A 16740-nucleotide genomic window follows, 5' to 3' on the forward strand; every position below is an offset into this window, starting at 1 on the left:
CCAATAAGTGAATACAACAAGATAAGTCAACAACGCAACGGGTGGCTAGTCCCCAAATCATACAACAAGGCCCAACCTAAGATAATATCCAAACTGTCACGTCCCAAAACCCACCCTAGGCGTAACAGGCATCTGATGCTATGAACAACACCGGAAGCACCTTATAAAATCAATAAACATCTAATCTCTTTCGAAAATATTTTAATAAATACGAAAACTAGTCATTAATAAATTGGATAAAAGAACGATCATACTTTGATATAATCCAGCGGAAGTCAAATCAGAAACGTAGTAAATAAATATGGCAAGATACCCAACGAGTCACACAAGACTCCAACACACTAACCACAATCTGACAACTATCTATAGAGCTTCTAAGATAATAAAGAGTATCTAAAAATATCGGGACACAGCCCGGAACTAAAATACGGAAAGTAAAGATAGAATGGTTCCCCTCAAAAAATCATGTGGGCTCACCGAATAGTCTCGAAAGCAGCAAGTTCTCTTAAGTCGTAGGCGTATCACGAACCTGCTCCTCAATGATACCTAACATACCATCAAAAACAATAATGGTATGCCTGAGTACTGGGTACTCAGTGAGTGTCTAAGGGGCAATAGTTAATAAAACCAAAGTAAGGTAGTAAAATCAATAAAATGATATCAAAAGAAATAGTTCTAACTCCAGAGAATAAGTAAGCCATCAAACTAGGGAAATCACTAATAAGAGTCAACATACAAGAATATATCAGGTTCCACTTATGTTACAATTCTCATTTCCACTTATGTTGCAGTTCTCACCATTCTGTATTTCATTTACGAACTCAAGGTTTCCACAAGCCACTCACAGGCAACAAAGATACAAAACAAGCCACTCACAGGCAACCAAAATATGAAACAAGCCACTCACAGGCAAATCAATCAGTCAATACTCTGAGCTAGGAAACCACGGAGGCTAATCATCCTCTGGACTAGCACAGCAATAGATACTCTGTGCTAGGAAGCAACAGAGGTCAATCATCCTCTGGACTGACACAGTAATAGATACTTCGGGCTAGGAAGCAACGAAGGTCAATCATGCTCTGGACTGACACAGCAATAGATACTCAGGGCTAGGAAGCAATGGAGGTCAATCATCCTCTGGACCAACACAGCAATACTCATATTGATACGTTAGGATCCATAATGGCTAATCGACCCCTCGACTAGCATAGCTTTTCCATACAGGCCAAAACACAAATAAAATATAAATCATGGCATATTACCGAATAATCAATCATGGCTTAAAGCTGAATCTCACTTCTCAAGTCATCATCTCAAAATAGAGGCAGTTCAAGTCATAACTGTCATGACCCAATCAAAGGGATATGACAGGCACCCCGAGCTAACCCACCGAGCACCTCTGAACATACATCTCATAAAGATTTATAGGTGGGCCATAAGATAGCTCATGTGCGTCATACTCTATAAGGACATGTATCAATGGATAATGGAAACACTTTATGTAATCATCAACAACCATGCCCATAAAAATAAGCCAACAAGGCTGCCTAAATACTATACAACAATATGAACTGATAAGACCATAGAATATCTAGGTACATGCATCTGTCTACCAGCCTCTATATATATATATATATATAGAATACAAGAATCCATAAGGATGGGGCAGGACTCCACCGTGCCCAAGTATATACACAAAAGAGAAGTACCAAAGCTGCAGCTCCGGAACAACTAGAGCCTTTCTGAAACTCCGCTGATAAAGCTCCTACGAATCAGGTCCGTCTACCTATCTACCTGCGGGAATGAATGCAGCGTCCACAAGAAGGGACGTCAGTACAAATAATGTACCGAGTATGTAATGCATGAATAACAACATAACAAGAGATACCGAACATAACTTGAGATAAAGATAGCCTGTATATCTGATTGTCTTATAAGGCAGCTACCATGCATGCTTAGCCTTTTTAAAGAAAACATTTTTCTTACATATGAAACATACTAGTGCTGCGGAACGTGTAGCCCGATCCATAAATATACTATGCTGCGGAACGTGCAGCTCGATCCATAACCATGATCCCACATCCGGGCATCCCGCGTCCGGGACGATATCTTAGTATACCAGCTGATCAGGTGGTTATGCGTATATAACACCTCACCCTTTTTCCTTATATATATATATATATATAGCATGCATGAGAGCCCAGATAAAAGTTACTACTTCATCGGAGTGACATAAGGTCCGTAACCTCCGACTTATGTTATGGAACAATCAGCATCGCTATGTCTCACCTTGAAGGAACAATTATCATAAGGTGAGATCAGCAACAATGGATAAAATCAAGAAAATCATGAAATAACTCAATAATCTCATAATAGCAATAAAACCATAAGCTTTGGAATCTCCAAAAATGGAATCATCATCATTATCATCATGGAACTTACTTATCTTTAGCACCATAAGAAACTCTAAAAATCATAACCTTTTAGCTTTTTGGGAACATAGATGTTATGGAAAATATGTATGGAATCATAACATAGGAATCATGCCTTTTGGAGAGAAAGGGACTAACCTTAGCATACCTGATTGGTCTCCTACTACTTAACTTAACGCTTATTATCCCGAGCTTGTAAATATACATTCAAGAAAAATCATACTATTGTTAGACTTATAGTCATATGCCTATCTCAAGTCTTTAAATTAAACTCCTTTAGAATCTGCCAAAATTCGGGCAGCATCTCCTTTGTTTATATCCCTAGCTCGAAATCACAATACCAACAACCAACACAACAACAACAACTCTAACGTTAACAACATCATCATCCATACCAAAATATTTCATAAAACATCCCACATGATGTTTATCCAATTCCTCAACCAACAAATTCATCATAAAATCATTTAGTAGTTTCACCTCCGTAAATAACCTAAATTAATATCAATAAGGGAAGATTCATACCTTACTCCCGCTAGAACCGCAATATCATCAATATCCGCCTCGAATGCAAGCCAAGATCCCTTGTAAGACGATATTACAATCTCAAATATATATGTTGTCCGAACCTAAAACCGGAGATTATACTTAATTCACATTAAAATTTGATGATTAGAAGTTGGGGAAAAATTTCCAGAAATTTGCAGAGGTTTGGGGATGTTTGGATAAGAAATAAGGGGGGTAAGCCCCCTTTTATTTAGTTCTAGAGTCGGGTTCCACTGACCTAGAATTTGCTCTGCGCAATCGCGCGGCCTTATGGCGCGTTCGCGCAGAGTTGAGCAGTGTTCCTCTGCGCGTTCATGCCACCTCCAGGCGCGTTCACGGAGGGTAAATCCCTGCTCTAGCAGCCCGTCCTAAAATGCTCATAATGCTTGATTCCGATGACGGATTGACGACGCGGTTTGTTGCGTTGGAAACTAGACTTCTCGAACTTCATTTTAGGCTTTTTCTTTACCTCAAAACTCTTCATATGTTAAAAGATATTCTTTCCCTAAGTTAGACCAAAATCATCGTACAAAAACTATGAGGTGTAACATTCCTCCCCCCTTAGAAGCATTCGTCCTCGAATGTTAAACTCTTAGGAATTTCTACGAAAATTTTGCCAGAGTTTCCCCTGTAATTGTACCACTACCATCCTGTCACAACAACCCAAAATATACAATGCCTCACAAGGCTACAATATCGATATTTGTACTGGCCGCGCACGACCAAGAATCCTTCAAAGAAGCGTTACATACCTAAGGGTGTTGGCATCTCGGTCTGGGGTTCTTCTGGGGGTGGAAATAAATGCGGATACCGGGACCTCATGTCTTCCTCTGCTTCCCAAGTTATTTCCTCTCTGTTATTGTTTCTCCACAGGACTTTGACTGAGGCTACGTCTTTGGTTCTAAGTCTTCGAACTTGCCTATCTAAAATGGCAATAGGTACTTCTTCATAGGATAATTTCTCGGTGACTTGGACATCATCTACCAGCACAATTCTGGAAGGATCTCCTACACACTTTCGAAGCTTTGACATATGAAACACTAGGTGGACTGACTCCAAGTCTGAAGGCAGATCTAACTCATAAGCCACTTGGCCTACCTTGCGCACAATCTTGTAAGGCCCGATATACCGGGGACTAAGCCTGCCCTTTTTGCCAAATATCGTTACACCTTTCATCGGCGACACCTTCAAGAATACCCAATCATTAACTTTAAATTCCAAGTCCCGTCGACGATTGTTCGCATAGGATTTTTGACGACTTTAGGCTGTTAACAACCGATCCTGAATAAGTTTGATCTTTTCTATCGCTTGCTGGATCAAGTCTGGGCCCACTAACTTTGTCTCTCCTGCTTTGAACCATCCAATAGGTGATCTACATTTCCTCCCATATAGAGCTTCATATGAGGCCATCTTCATACTGGAGTGGTAACGATTATTGTACACAAACTAAATAAGCGGCAAATGATCATCCCAATTTCCTCCAAAATCTAGCACACATGTTCTCAACATATCTTCAAGGGGTCTGGATAGTGCGCTCAGCCTGCCCATCATTCTGTGGATGAAATGCTGTGCTAAGCCTTACCTGAGTTACCAAACCTTCCTGAAAGGATTTCCAGAAGTTAGTTGTAAATTGTGCTCCTCTATCAGTGATAATGGACACTGGAACACCATGAAGTCGTACAATCTCTTTAATATATAGCTTTGCACAGTCCTCTACCGAATACGTAGTTCTGACTGGTAGAAAATGAGCTGCCTTCGTGAGTCTATCCACAATCACCCATGTAGAGTCATACTTACGCCGGGAACGAGGCAAGCCTGTAATGAAGTCCATATTGATCACTTCCCACTTCCAAGTTGGAATCTTTATAGCTTGGAGTAATCCCAGGCTTCTGATGCTCGATTTTCACCTGTTGACAATTAGGACATTGGGCCACAAACTCCGCTATATCTTTCTTCATTCTATCCCACCAATACATAGATTTAAGATCTAGGTACATCTTTGTCGCTCCTGGATGGACAAAATAACAAGAATGATGGGCTTCTTCCAGAGTCTGTCGACGTAGCGCCGCAACATCAGGAACACATAATCTGTCTTGATACCTGAGAACTCCATCTATAGGAACCTCAAGTGGTGACTTATTCTTCTAAGGAAGTGTATTCCTATAATGAATTAACATAGGGTCCTCATATTGGCGCTTCTTTACCTCCTCTACTAAAGACGACACAGCTGGGTTCTGGAGAGTAACTCCCGCACTGCCTGAGTCTATTACGCGAACTCCTAAGCTGGCTAGCTATCGAAGCTCACGAACTAAATCCCTCTTCTCCGACTGAACATCACCTAAAATACTCATGGACTTGCAGCTAAGAGGATCGGCTACTACATTCGCCTTGCCAGGATGGTATAAGATACTCACATCATAGTCTTTTAATAGCTCTAACCACCGCCTTTGTCGCAAATTCAATTCCTTCTATTTGAAAATATATTAGAGACTCTTATGATCCGTATAAATATCCACATGAACGCCATATAAATAATGTCTCCACATCTTTAGTGCATGAATAACCGCAGCCAACTCTAGGTCATGAGTCGGGTAGTTTTTCTCATGTTTTCGCAATTGCCTTGAAGCATAGGCAATAACCTTTCCATGTTGCATCAACACGTAACCTAGCCCAACACCTGAAGCATCACAGTAGATAACATAGCCCTCCGATCCTTCTCGAAGTGTCAGGACTAGAGCCGAAGTCAATCTATCCTTCAACTCCTGAAAACTACGCTCGCACGCGTCCGTCCACTGAAATTTAGCTAATTTATGAGTCAGCTTCGTCAGTGGTGCCGAGATGAAAGAAAATCCTTCTACAAATATTCTTTAGTAACCGACCAACCCCAGGAAACTACGGACCTCTGTAGGCGTTGTAGGCCTCGGCCAATTCTTCACAGCGTCAATCTTCTGGGTATCTACTCGAATACCGTCAGCTGAAATGATATGCCCTAGAAAGGTGACAGAATTCAGCCAAAATTCACATTTTGAAAACTTGGCATATAGTTTCCGAGCTCGAAGAATTCCAAGAACAGTACGTAAATGATCTGCATGCTCTGCCTTCGATCGAGAATATAGCAGAATATCATCGATGAACACAATCACGAATAAATCTAAGAAAGGGCTGAATTCATCAAATTCATGAATATCATTGGGGCGTTAGTCAATCCAAACGACATTACCCGAAACTCATAATGGCCATATCTGGTTCTGAAGGTTGTCTTTGGGATGTCCTCTTCTTTAACCCTCACTTAGTGGTATCCCAATCTTAGATCTATTTTTGGGAACCACTTGGAACCTTGCAGTTGATCGAATAAATTATCGATCCTTGGAAGTGGATATTTATTCTTTATAGTCACCTTGTTCAATTGCCTGTAATTAATATACATCCGCAAGAAACCATCTTTCTTTCTTACGAACAGCACCGGCGCTCCCCATGGCGATGAACTAGGCCTAATAAAGCCTTTCTCAAGTAGATCTTTCAGTTGCGCCTTTAACTTCTTCAATTCGGCAGGGGCCATTCGATAAGGAGGGATAGATAAGGGCTTAGTGTCTAACATCACATCAATGGTAAACTCAATCTCCCGTTCTGGTGGAAGACCTGAAAGTTCGTTCGGAAACACATCTGGAAACTCATTCACTACTAGAACAGATTGGAGAGTTGGCAGTTCTACTTCTGTGTCGTGAACCAGGACTAATTGATAAATATAGCCCTTATCAATCATCTTTCTCAATTTGAGATAGGAAATAAATCTACCTCTCGGGAACGCTGTGTTACCTTTCCATTCCAAAACTGGTTCTCCCGAAAACTTAAATCGAACCATCTTTGTTCTACAATCAACATTGGCGTAACAGGAGGCCAGCCAATCTATACCCATAATAACGTCAAAATCTAACATTTTTAATTCATGTAAATTAGCCGTAGTATGGCAGTCGCAAAATATAACCACACAATTCCTATATACCCATCTAGCTACCACTGGTTCCCCTGCCGGAGTGGACACCTCAAAAGGTTTGATTGGCTCAGGTTTCATCCCAGTACGATTAGTAATATAAGAAGTAATATATGACAAAGTAGAACCCAGATCAATCAATGCATATACATCATGAGGGGATACTGACAATATACCTGTGACAATGGCAGAGAAGGACTCAAGATCCTGTCGTCCGGCCAGAGCATATATACGGTTTTGAGGGCCGCTTGAACTGGAGTCTAGAAAGTCTTCCCAAGAGGGTGCACAGATGATGAAAAGCCAACCGCAGACCCCTTCGGTTGAGCCACAACTCCACCTCCTCTCAAAGGACAATCCCACATCATATGACCAATCCGACCGCAGGTATAACAAGTGTTTGAACCTTGGCGACACTATCCCGAATGCGGCCTACCACATTGGTTGCACCGTGGTAAGGGCTGCCTAATCTGACAGGATTCACCTCTATACTGGGATCCTGAAATCCTAGAGCTCTGACCCGATCTAGAATAAATAGGACGATCAAATCTTTTGCCCGCGAATCGAGAAAGTGCACTGGCCGCCGTAGGCTGATACGAATAGAATACCGCGCCTCTTTGCACTTTTCGCGTACCACCTCTGAACTCGCTAGCGGCACTGGAAGATGTGGCCCTCTTGCTATACCTTCTATTGGAATCACGCTCGCCCCTTTGCGGCCGCTGTTGTTCCTCCAAATTCTGAGCATGGGCCTGAATATGAGCAATATCCATCCCGTCCTGGAGTGAGGCTGTCAAGTATTTTTTAATCAAATATGGGCCCAAACCACTCACAAATCGGTGTACACAGTCTCCCATATCGGCTACTATGGCTGGGGCATGCCTCGCTAAAGAATTAAAGTGAAGACTGTACTCTCAAGCACTCATATTCCCCTGTCAGAGATTTAAGAACTTGTCAGCTTGGGCTTGTCGAATCTCCGGTGGTAAATAATGTCGAAGGAAGGCATCCACGAACTCTTTCCATACTAAGGGAGGTGCATTTGCCCCTCGCGAAGACATCCAAGTGTTACACCAATGGACGGCCACATGCCGCAAACTATAAGAAGCCAATTCCACCGACTCAGTATCAGAAGCATGTATTATTCGTAGCATCCTCAGCATCTCATCTATAAAATCCTGCTAGTCTTCATCCGGCTTGGACCCGTAGAATTCTGGAGGGTTTAGGCTAATAAAATCACGGGCTCTTGCACTGACCGCTCTATCACCCTGGCTCGCCCCCTGCGGCTGGGCCTGAGCAGTAACTAACTGGGTCAGCAACTGAATAGCCTCTCTCATCTGCTGGCCCGAGGTATCTGGCGGAGGAACTGGGGGTACTGGAGCTGGAGCTGAAGCCCCTTCATGCTCCTCTGGTAGGGGTGGAGTAGGAGAGGTCCGAGATGGAACCTCGTTATGAGACTCACCCTTTTCTATCTCTGCCGGTGGCTCCCGTTCAGTCCTTCTTTCGGCCACAGTCTTACCCTTCTGGGCCGCTGTAGTTTTCCTCTTCATAGGCATTGCTGAAATCATAACACACGATTAGGAAAAAGGAAAACCTGATAACAGAGCTCTATTGTACGATCTAAGATAAGAAAGAAAGTCAATTATTTCTAGATGCCCTGCAGCTTCCTGTTTATAAGTGTGGCGCACTTCACACCCATAAACAGGACTCTACCGGACACAACTCGTAGACACACCCTAGGACGAACTGTTCTGATACCACTTTTGTCACGACCCAATTAGAGGGCCATGACGGGCACCCGAAGCTAACCTACCGAGCACCTCTGAACATACATCTCATAATTATTTATAGGTGGGCCATAAGATAGCTCATGTGCGTCATACTCTATAAGGACATGTATCAATGGATAATGGAAACACTTTATGTAATCATCAACAACCATGCCCATAAAAATAAGCCAACAAGGCTGCCTAAATACTATACAACAATTTGAACTGATAAGACCATAGAATATCTAGGTACATGCATCTGTCTACGAGCCTCTATATATATATAGAATACAGGAATCCATAAGGATGGGGCAGGACTCCACCGTGCCCAAGTATATACACAAAAGAGAAGTACCAAAGCTGCAACTCCGGAACAACTAGAGCCTTTCTGAAACTCTGCTGATAAAGCTCCTACGAATCAGGTCTGTCTACCTGCGGGCATGAACGCAGCGTCAATAAGAAGGGACGTCAGTATGAATAATGTACGAGTATGTAATGCATGAATAACAACATAACAAGAGATACCAAACATAACATGAGATAAAGGTAACCTGTATATCTGCTTGTCTTATAAGGCGGATACCATGCATGCTTAGCCTTTTTAAAGAAAACATTCTTCTTACATACGAAACATACTAGTGATGCGGAACGTGCGGCATTTCGATCCATAAATATATTATTCACGGAACGTGCAAAAGCACGATCTATATATATATATATATATATATATATATATATATATATATATATATATGCATGTATAATATAAGTAGCATGCATGAGAGCCCGGATAAAAGTTACTACTTCATCGGAGTGACGTAAAGTTGGTAACCTCCGACTTATGTTATGGAACAATCAGCATCGCTATGTCTCACCTTGAAGGAAAAATTGTCATAAGGTGAGATCGGCAACAATGGATAAAATCAAGAAAATCATGAAATAACTCAATAATCTCATAATAGCATCAAAACCATAAGCTTTAGAATCTCCAAAAATGGAATCATAATCATCATCATTATCATCATGGAACTTACTTATCTTTAGCACCATAAGAAACTCTAAGAATCATGAACTTCTAGCTCTTTGGGAACAAGGATGTTATGGAAAACATGTATGGAATCATAACATAGCAATCATGCCTTTTGGAGAGAAAGGGACGAACCTTAGCATACCTGATTGATCTCCTACTACTTAAATTAACGCTTATTGTCCCGAGCTCGTAAATCTACATTCAAGAGAAACCATACTATCATTAGACTTATAGTCATATGCCTATCTCAAGTGTGTAAATTAAACTCCTTTAGAATCTGCCAAAATTCAGGCAGCATCTCCCCAGTTTATAACCCTAGCCCGAAATCACAATACCAACAACTAACACAATAACAACAACTCTAACGTTAACAATGTCATCATCTATACCAAAATATTCCATAAAAAATTTCACACGATGTTTATCCAATTCCTCAACCAACAAATTCATCATACAATCATTTTGTAGCTTTACCTCCGTAAATAACCTAAATTAATATCAATTCATACCTTACTCCCTAGAACCGCAATATCTTCAATATCAGCCTCGAATCCAAGCCAAAATCCCTTGCGAGACGATATTACAATCGCAACTATACGCTGTTCGAACCTAAATCCGTAGATTATACTTAATTCGCATTAAAATTTGATGATTGGAAGTTGGGGAGAAATTTCCAGAAATTTGGAGAGGTTTGGGGTTGTTTTGATAAGAAATGAAGGGGGTAATCCCCCTTTATTTAGTTCTAGAGTCGGGTTGCACCGACATAGAATTTGCTCTGTGCGATAGCGCAGCCTTGTGGCACATTTGCATAGAGTTGAGCAGTGTTCCTCTACGCGTTCGCGCCACCTCCAGGCGCGTTCGCGCAGGGTAAATCCCTGCTCTGGCAGCCCGTCTTAAAACACTCATAATGCTTGATTCCGACATCGGATTGATGCGCGATTTATTGCGTTGCAAACTAGACTTCCCGAACTTCATTTTAGGCTTTTGATTTACCTCAAAACTCTTCATATGCTAAAATATATTCTTTCCTCAATTTAGACCAAAATCATCATACAAAAACTGCGAGGTGTAACAATAACCGATTTAGAATCTTATTCAATTTTCAAGTTCAAGAAATCCATTCAACAGCAAAACAAGTTTAAGGTCCAACCTTTAGAAAAATGAGTTCAATCATCCAATAATGGGAAAAACGAGTTTCACAAAGTAGTATAGTTCGTATAAGGTTCGATGCGGGCTTGACCCTACACACGCATGACCTTGTCTAAAAGAAATCATCTTTGATTCCAAAAGAACTTCCACCAAACAAGAGTTATAACTTATACAAACAATCAAGGAAGGATTCCTAGATACAAATCATGCTTTCACAATATAAACGTACTTCAGAAGTAGACATACATGAAACGACGATTTTTGAAATATAGACATACCTCAAATCCCGCTCAAATGTAATTCCCAAGGTTCTACAATCACACTACAATGGTTTTAGATGAGAAAGATTAGAGCTTTAACCTAATTCTACCCATATACCCCCTTTACAGAAAACCTAGGGTTTTCATGTCTAGAATGTGTTCTTGAACACTTCCATGAATCACTAGAAGATTCTAATCTTGTAGAACTTTCTACTTTAACCCAAACTTAACAATAAACTCAGAAAACTTAGAAGAATTCCACATGCCTCTCTTCTTCCTCTTCTTGAATTTTCAAGAACCTAGGGTTTGGAGAGCTGGTTTATGATAAAAAAGAGAGATGGTTTATGATAAAAAAGAGATGAACTTTGGTGTATGATTGATGCAGATTGAGTATAGACTCACCTTAGGGTTAGAGAGACTTCTTTGGTGTTCTTTTTCTCAGAAAAATTGGTTTAAAACGAAGTGGGAATGAATATAACAAAGTTATGGCTTTAAAACGTCATTTTCGGTGCGCGGCCGTGCAGCTGGGCATAGCTGATCGCGCAGCAAAGGCAGTAACACTGCCTCTAGTACGAGATCGAGCACCTGAAGGGCACTTCGTGCAGCAGTTCGCGCTTACTGCGTAGCATCTAGTAAAACAAGCATAACTTCTAGCACAGAGCTCCATTTAAGATCCATAATATATGGTGGAAAGGTATTTCAAACACCAAAAATTTCATGTTTTGAGTTTCCTCAAATTCCTAACGTAAATACCTGAAAACTGGCCATAAGTACAGACTGTCTCAGACTTAGACGAATTTAGAAGGGTTTAAGAATTTCACTTTTTGGTTTGACTTCAAAATGACTGTTTATCACCCGAATTCATCACGAATGGATTCACATGGTTAAAATATCGACTTAACACTGGTTTTCCATACATTCACACCTAACTCGAATTTACAGGCTATTACACAAGCCAACTTCGTACTCGAAGGTTTATATGCGTTCTTCGACAATATCATCTAAACATACGCTTCGCTAATCGAAGCCTCACCATAAGGTAAACCGTAACCTACCTGGATAGCCGAGCAACACAGTCTCCAATAGTCAAGCCTTAGCCTCGAGATGATGGAATTCTAATCATTTTCGAATCATGAAATTAGAATCAAAAAGAAACATCATCAAGCCTTACTTCTATTCAAGACCCTAATCCCGACCTATGGAATGGGGTTTATGAACTAAAAAGATGAAATTAGGAATCTATAGGTCTCAACATGAAATAAATGTTCTAGGCAAAACCCCCAAATTTGGGTATGAACCCTAGCTTCGAATTCCATAAATTAGCCACTAATTAGGAAGGAATCATGCAATAATAGATTCTAATCATCAATTCCATGCTTAATGAAGCTAACCCCATCAATAAATCAAGATTTAATAACCTAGAATGAAGAACCCATGGAACCCTCTTTTAATCCTCAAGCTCTTAATGAAACTAGCATGATTAATGGATTCCTAAGGTGATTAATGGAACAAGGAATGGAAATGAAGGTGAAAGAACTTACCACAATGATTTTCTATGAAGAATAGTCTTGAATGCTCCCAAAAAGCTCTAAATTCGGAGTGGTATTGAATGAAGGACTTAGGGCTTTTAGCACACATTTAATGAATCTAACTGTCTGTCACCCACTTCTGCACCCCCTTCAGCGCTTCAGCTGCTCCGCTTCCGCGCTCCCTTGACGGCTTCTACGGTCCTGCCCAAAATACACAAGCCACTACAGCAGTTGGGTAACCGCTAAAGCGGTACCGCTGTCAGGGTCCTGGTGCCGCCATAGCGGGCACCAGACACCAGAAACTCCCAAGTTTTCACTAATTCCACCTGAAATTTCTACTATCACTCGAGACCATCTGTTCACATACCATATATGCATACATACATACATAAAAACATGCTACGAACGCACTCGTGGCCTCAAAATTTCCAACAGAGGTCTCGTTGACCGAGTCAACCCCCGATACCTCAAAACCAATTTCCCAACTCAAGTCCCAAAAAGCACCCGAGTGCATTAGGAACCGAACTGAATTTACACACAAGTTCTGTAAGACCATCTGGACCTCTCGAAATCGAAGGATTCTCAAAAAAGGTCCATTTACCCAAAAGTCAACTTTGAGTCAACTCTTTTTCGCTTTAAGCCCAAATTTTCTACAAAGTCACCCAAATCATATCCAAAGACCTCAAAAAGTGTGTCAATGGTCCCCTCAGGTTAAATGTGAGCTAAACAAGCTTGAAAAAGGGTCAAAGTACCCAGTTGTTACATCGAGCTTCAATGAGTGTTTTGAGAAGTTCAAGTTCAACCTTTAACAACTGGGTAACACACAATTCAGGTTCTTTCACAAGCAATTGAAGATCATAGGTGGCAAAGAGGCAAGTAATACATGCTAAAGTAAATGACAAAGGAGAACAGGTAGCTGCCAGATATGTGGGAATTTCATGGTTCTCTAGTTTACTTTTTTACTTTCTTCTGAATAATGTTATTGTTGTTATGGCACAAATGCATAAGCATAAATTTTTACACTTCAAGATGTATATAGAATTATGTTCTGTCTTATCACATTCATTTTCTTTCAATTCTATTTGAATTCCAAGTTTTAATAGAAATGTTTTATTGACGAGCTACAGCAATTGCACCTATTAAAGCAACTAAAAGGATTATTGAAATCAATTCAAATGGAAGAAAAAAATCTATTGATAAATGAATTCCAATTTGTTGACTATTACTTAGAAAATCTTGCTCTATAATCTGGTTTGATAGATCCAAAACCAAAAATAGTGGTATTAGCTAGCAACAACATAATGGAAGCAGTCACTCAATATTGATTGATCCGAAATTTGATTCAAATCCAATATAGTACCTATGGATACATAAAGTACAAATCACTTTAATTCAATCATACATCTTGGAATCAGCTTAAGCATTCCTTTTTTCTTTTCTTTTTTCAATTGAATATGTTACTGCTAAAACACGAAAGAATTGAAATCTTAGATCAAAACACTATTTATGGATGGTATGAACTGCCTAAATAAGAATTCTTGAACAGCAAACAATCAAGATGTATATCTTTCCAATCTTCTACATTCAACCTTTGATGAAAAAGAGATAATGTAACATGTCAGCTCTGAGATATTTTAACTCATGGGAAGATTTGATTAGCACTTTCATTCATATAATATAAGTGTTAAAGGCTCAAACAGATTTATATTCACCAATTATAAATAAGTTAATAGTAAAACAATATAGGAAATAAACCGCAAAAGAAAATTTCATAGCTTTTTCCATACAGAGGAGTTCCAACAATCGTTCTCCAACTGCATAGCATTCTCTAAACATTTTGTCATTAAATAATTATTTTTGCATGTACAATAAAGCATTCACTAGAATTATTGTTAGAATATTAAAAAATGACTTAATCAAGCTAACTGTGTACACCCCCATCCCCCCCCCCCTTTTTCTTTTAGATTTTCATTTTGTCTCAAATATAGTAACATACAAATGTGAAATCAAAAGCAGCTTTGACGTGTCAAGCATCTTCAAAATAGTACTATTATTTGACTAGCCATAAAGAGAAGTAAATACTCTCATCTTCCATGAGATAGACTTAGCCTTCACGTGAAAGATCGATCATTTATTGCATGCATTATAATGAGCTTCCTCTCTATCTTCCATCTAAACTCCTTGAGAAAGGTATTAGAACTTGTGAATTATAGAAAGAATCCAAGCAAAACATCTTGTCTAATCATTAAAATGATTTTGGTGCTAAATAGAGAGAAAGTCTAATATATTACATAATATTATCAAGTATCTGAAGAAAATTAGAATAAAAAGTGCATTTTAGGTAAATTAAAAAAAAAAAATGCGAAACAAACCTGCGTGAGAGATCTCTCCAGCCTTTTAAAGATAAGAGAAACACTCTAAGAATTAACTTCCCTTGTACCTTATAATCAACTCAAGTTTGATTTCCGGAGTTAGAAGTCGATTCACGGTTGCATGATGGCACCTTCAGAGCACATTACTCTGCAAAAGAGATGGATAATAATTGGCATTCTTAAAACCAAATCAATCAATAAATTTTACAAATAAAACACCAATCTTGTGGTTAATATAACAGAGTTGAGAGAGAGATCACAGAAGATAAAAGAGAGTTAGTACACCGAAAATAATGACATATAACATTTCTTTGCATTTTCGGATTAAACGAGCCTGAAAGGAAGTTTCTCACAAAGTCACAATCAAAAATTTAAATCGTTACTTGCTAAGTTTTCTCATAGGAATCCTTTTAAGATAACATTTTGAGCATGTAGCCTTTTTCGGCTAAGAAAATTACAAATCACAAATGAAGAAAAATTCACAAAGTAGTTCTAGTGATGGTAAAAGGAAGAACACCAAAGAATGTAACAACTGCTTTGTTTGTCACAAGTAGCAAAAATAGCAGAGCAAAGTTCCTAAGCAAACTAAGAAAACTTTTATATTGAGATATTAGGCATCTATATCAGTCATTATTATAGCTAAGTTATGTAGCGATATAACTAATTATACAACAGTAAAAATGCACAAATAGATAAGGAGATCGATCAAAGATTATGAATGTAAAAGTTGTACTTGTTTGATGTTATTCCATTAGTTCAAGGATTTGACATTTAACAACCCACTTATTCTTAGATCGAATCAATCTGGCTATTGATTAAAAAGTGAATAAGGTCGCTGTCTATAGAGTTCATCCTTTCATTTAATCAAGTTCGTCGAACTCCTCTATCGCTCACATCAGCCCCAAGTATATGAAATGGTCTAATTTCCTTTCATCATTAGTTGCAACGATTCTACTAAATAGTTTGTGTAAATGTACAACTTAATATGTACATGCGCCTAAAAGCTTATATTAGTAATTCATTCTGTTGAAGTTGCCTTCTTTTCAGTTTAATTAACACAATATATATGGCTTTCAAGACATAAAACGTATAGCGCCTTGCAGGTAATACATTATTCACACTATTGTCACCTAATTTTTTACCTCCAGTAATTCATTTTAATTACTCAAGAGTCCTTGATGACAAGCAAGATGAATCATGCATTTTAGAGGTCAAAATAATTTTATAAATTGCTCCAGTCAATATTTTTACTCCTTTAAATTGATAAAATAATTTCTATAATATTATAAGTCATTTAGGAATTAATTGGTACATTTTGTGACATTTATGAGATATTTGTTAAAATTAACCAAAGAAAAGCAATTTTAAAATAATCATTTATTTAATTGTTTAATTTGTTTAAAATCAAATTAGTAAATACATTATTCCCTTTAATCCAAGGAGTTTGAGTAATTAAAATAATTGACCATTTTACCCCTTAATCTTTAATTTTGTGTGATTGTATAATTTGTTAAAATTATTCATAATTGTCTCTAACTGTTTTAATTAGGCTAGTTAATCAATTAGAGGAGCATTATTGCAAAATTGGTTTCAATCATTTACATTATGGCCACAATGGCGATAACCAATTCATGGTTAAAGCAATTGGGTTCAATTTTGCAAAATTAGCCT

The sequence above is a fragment of the Lycium ferocissimum genome, chromosome 4, assembly GCF_029784015.1.
Source record: "Lycium ferocissimum isolate CSIRO_LF1 chromosome 4, AGI_CSIRO_Lferr_CH_V1, whole genome shotgun sequence".
NCBI classification, from domain to species: Eukaryota; Viridiplantae; Streptophyta; class Magnoliopsida; order Solanales; family Solanaceae; genus Lycium; species Lycium ferocissimum.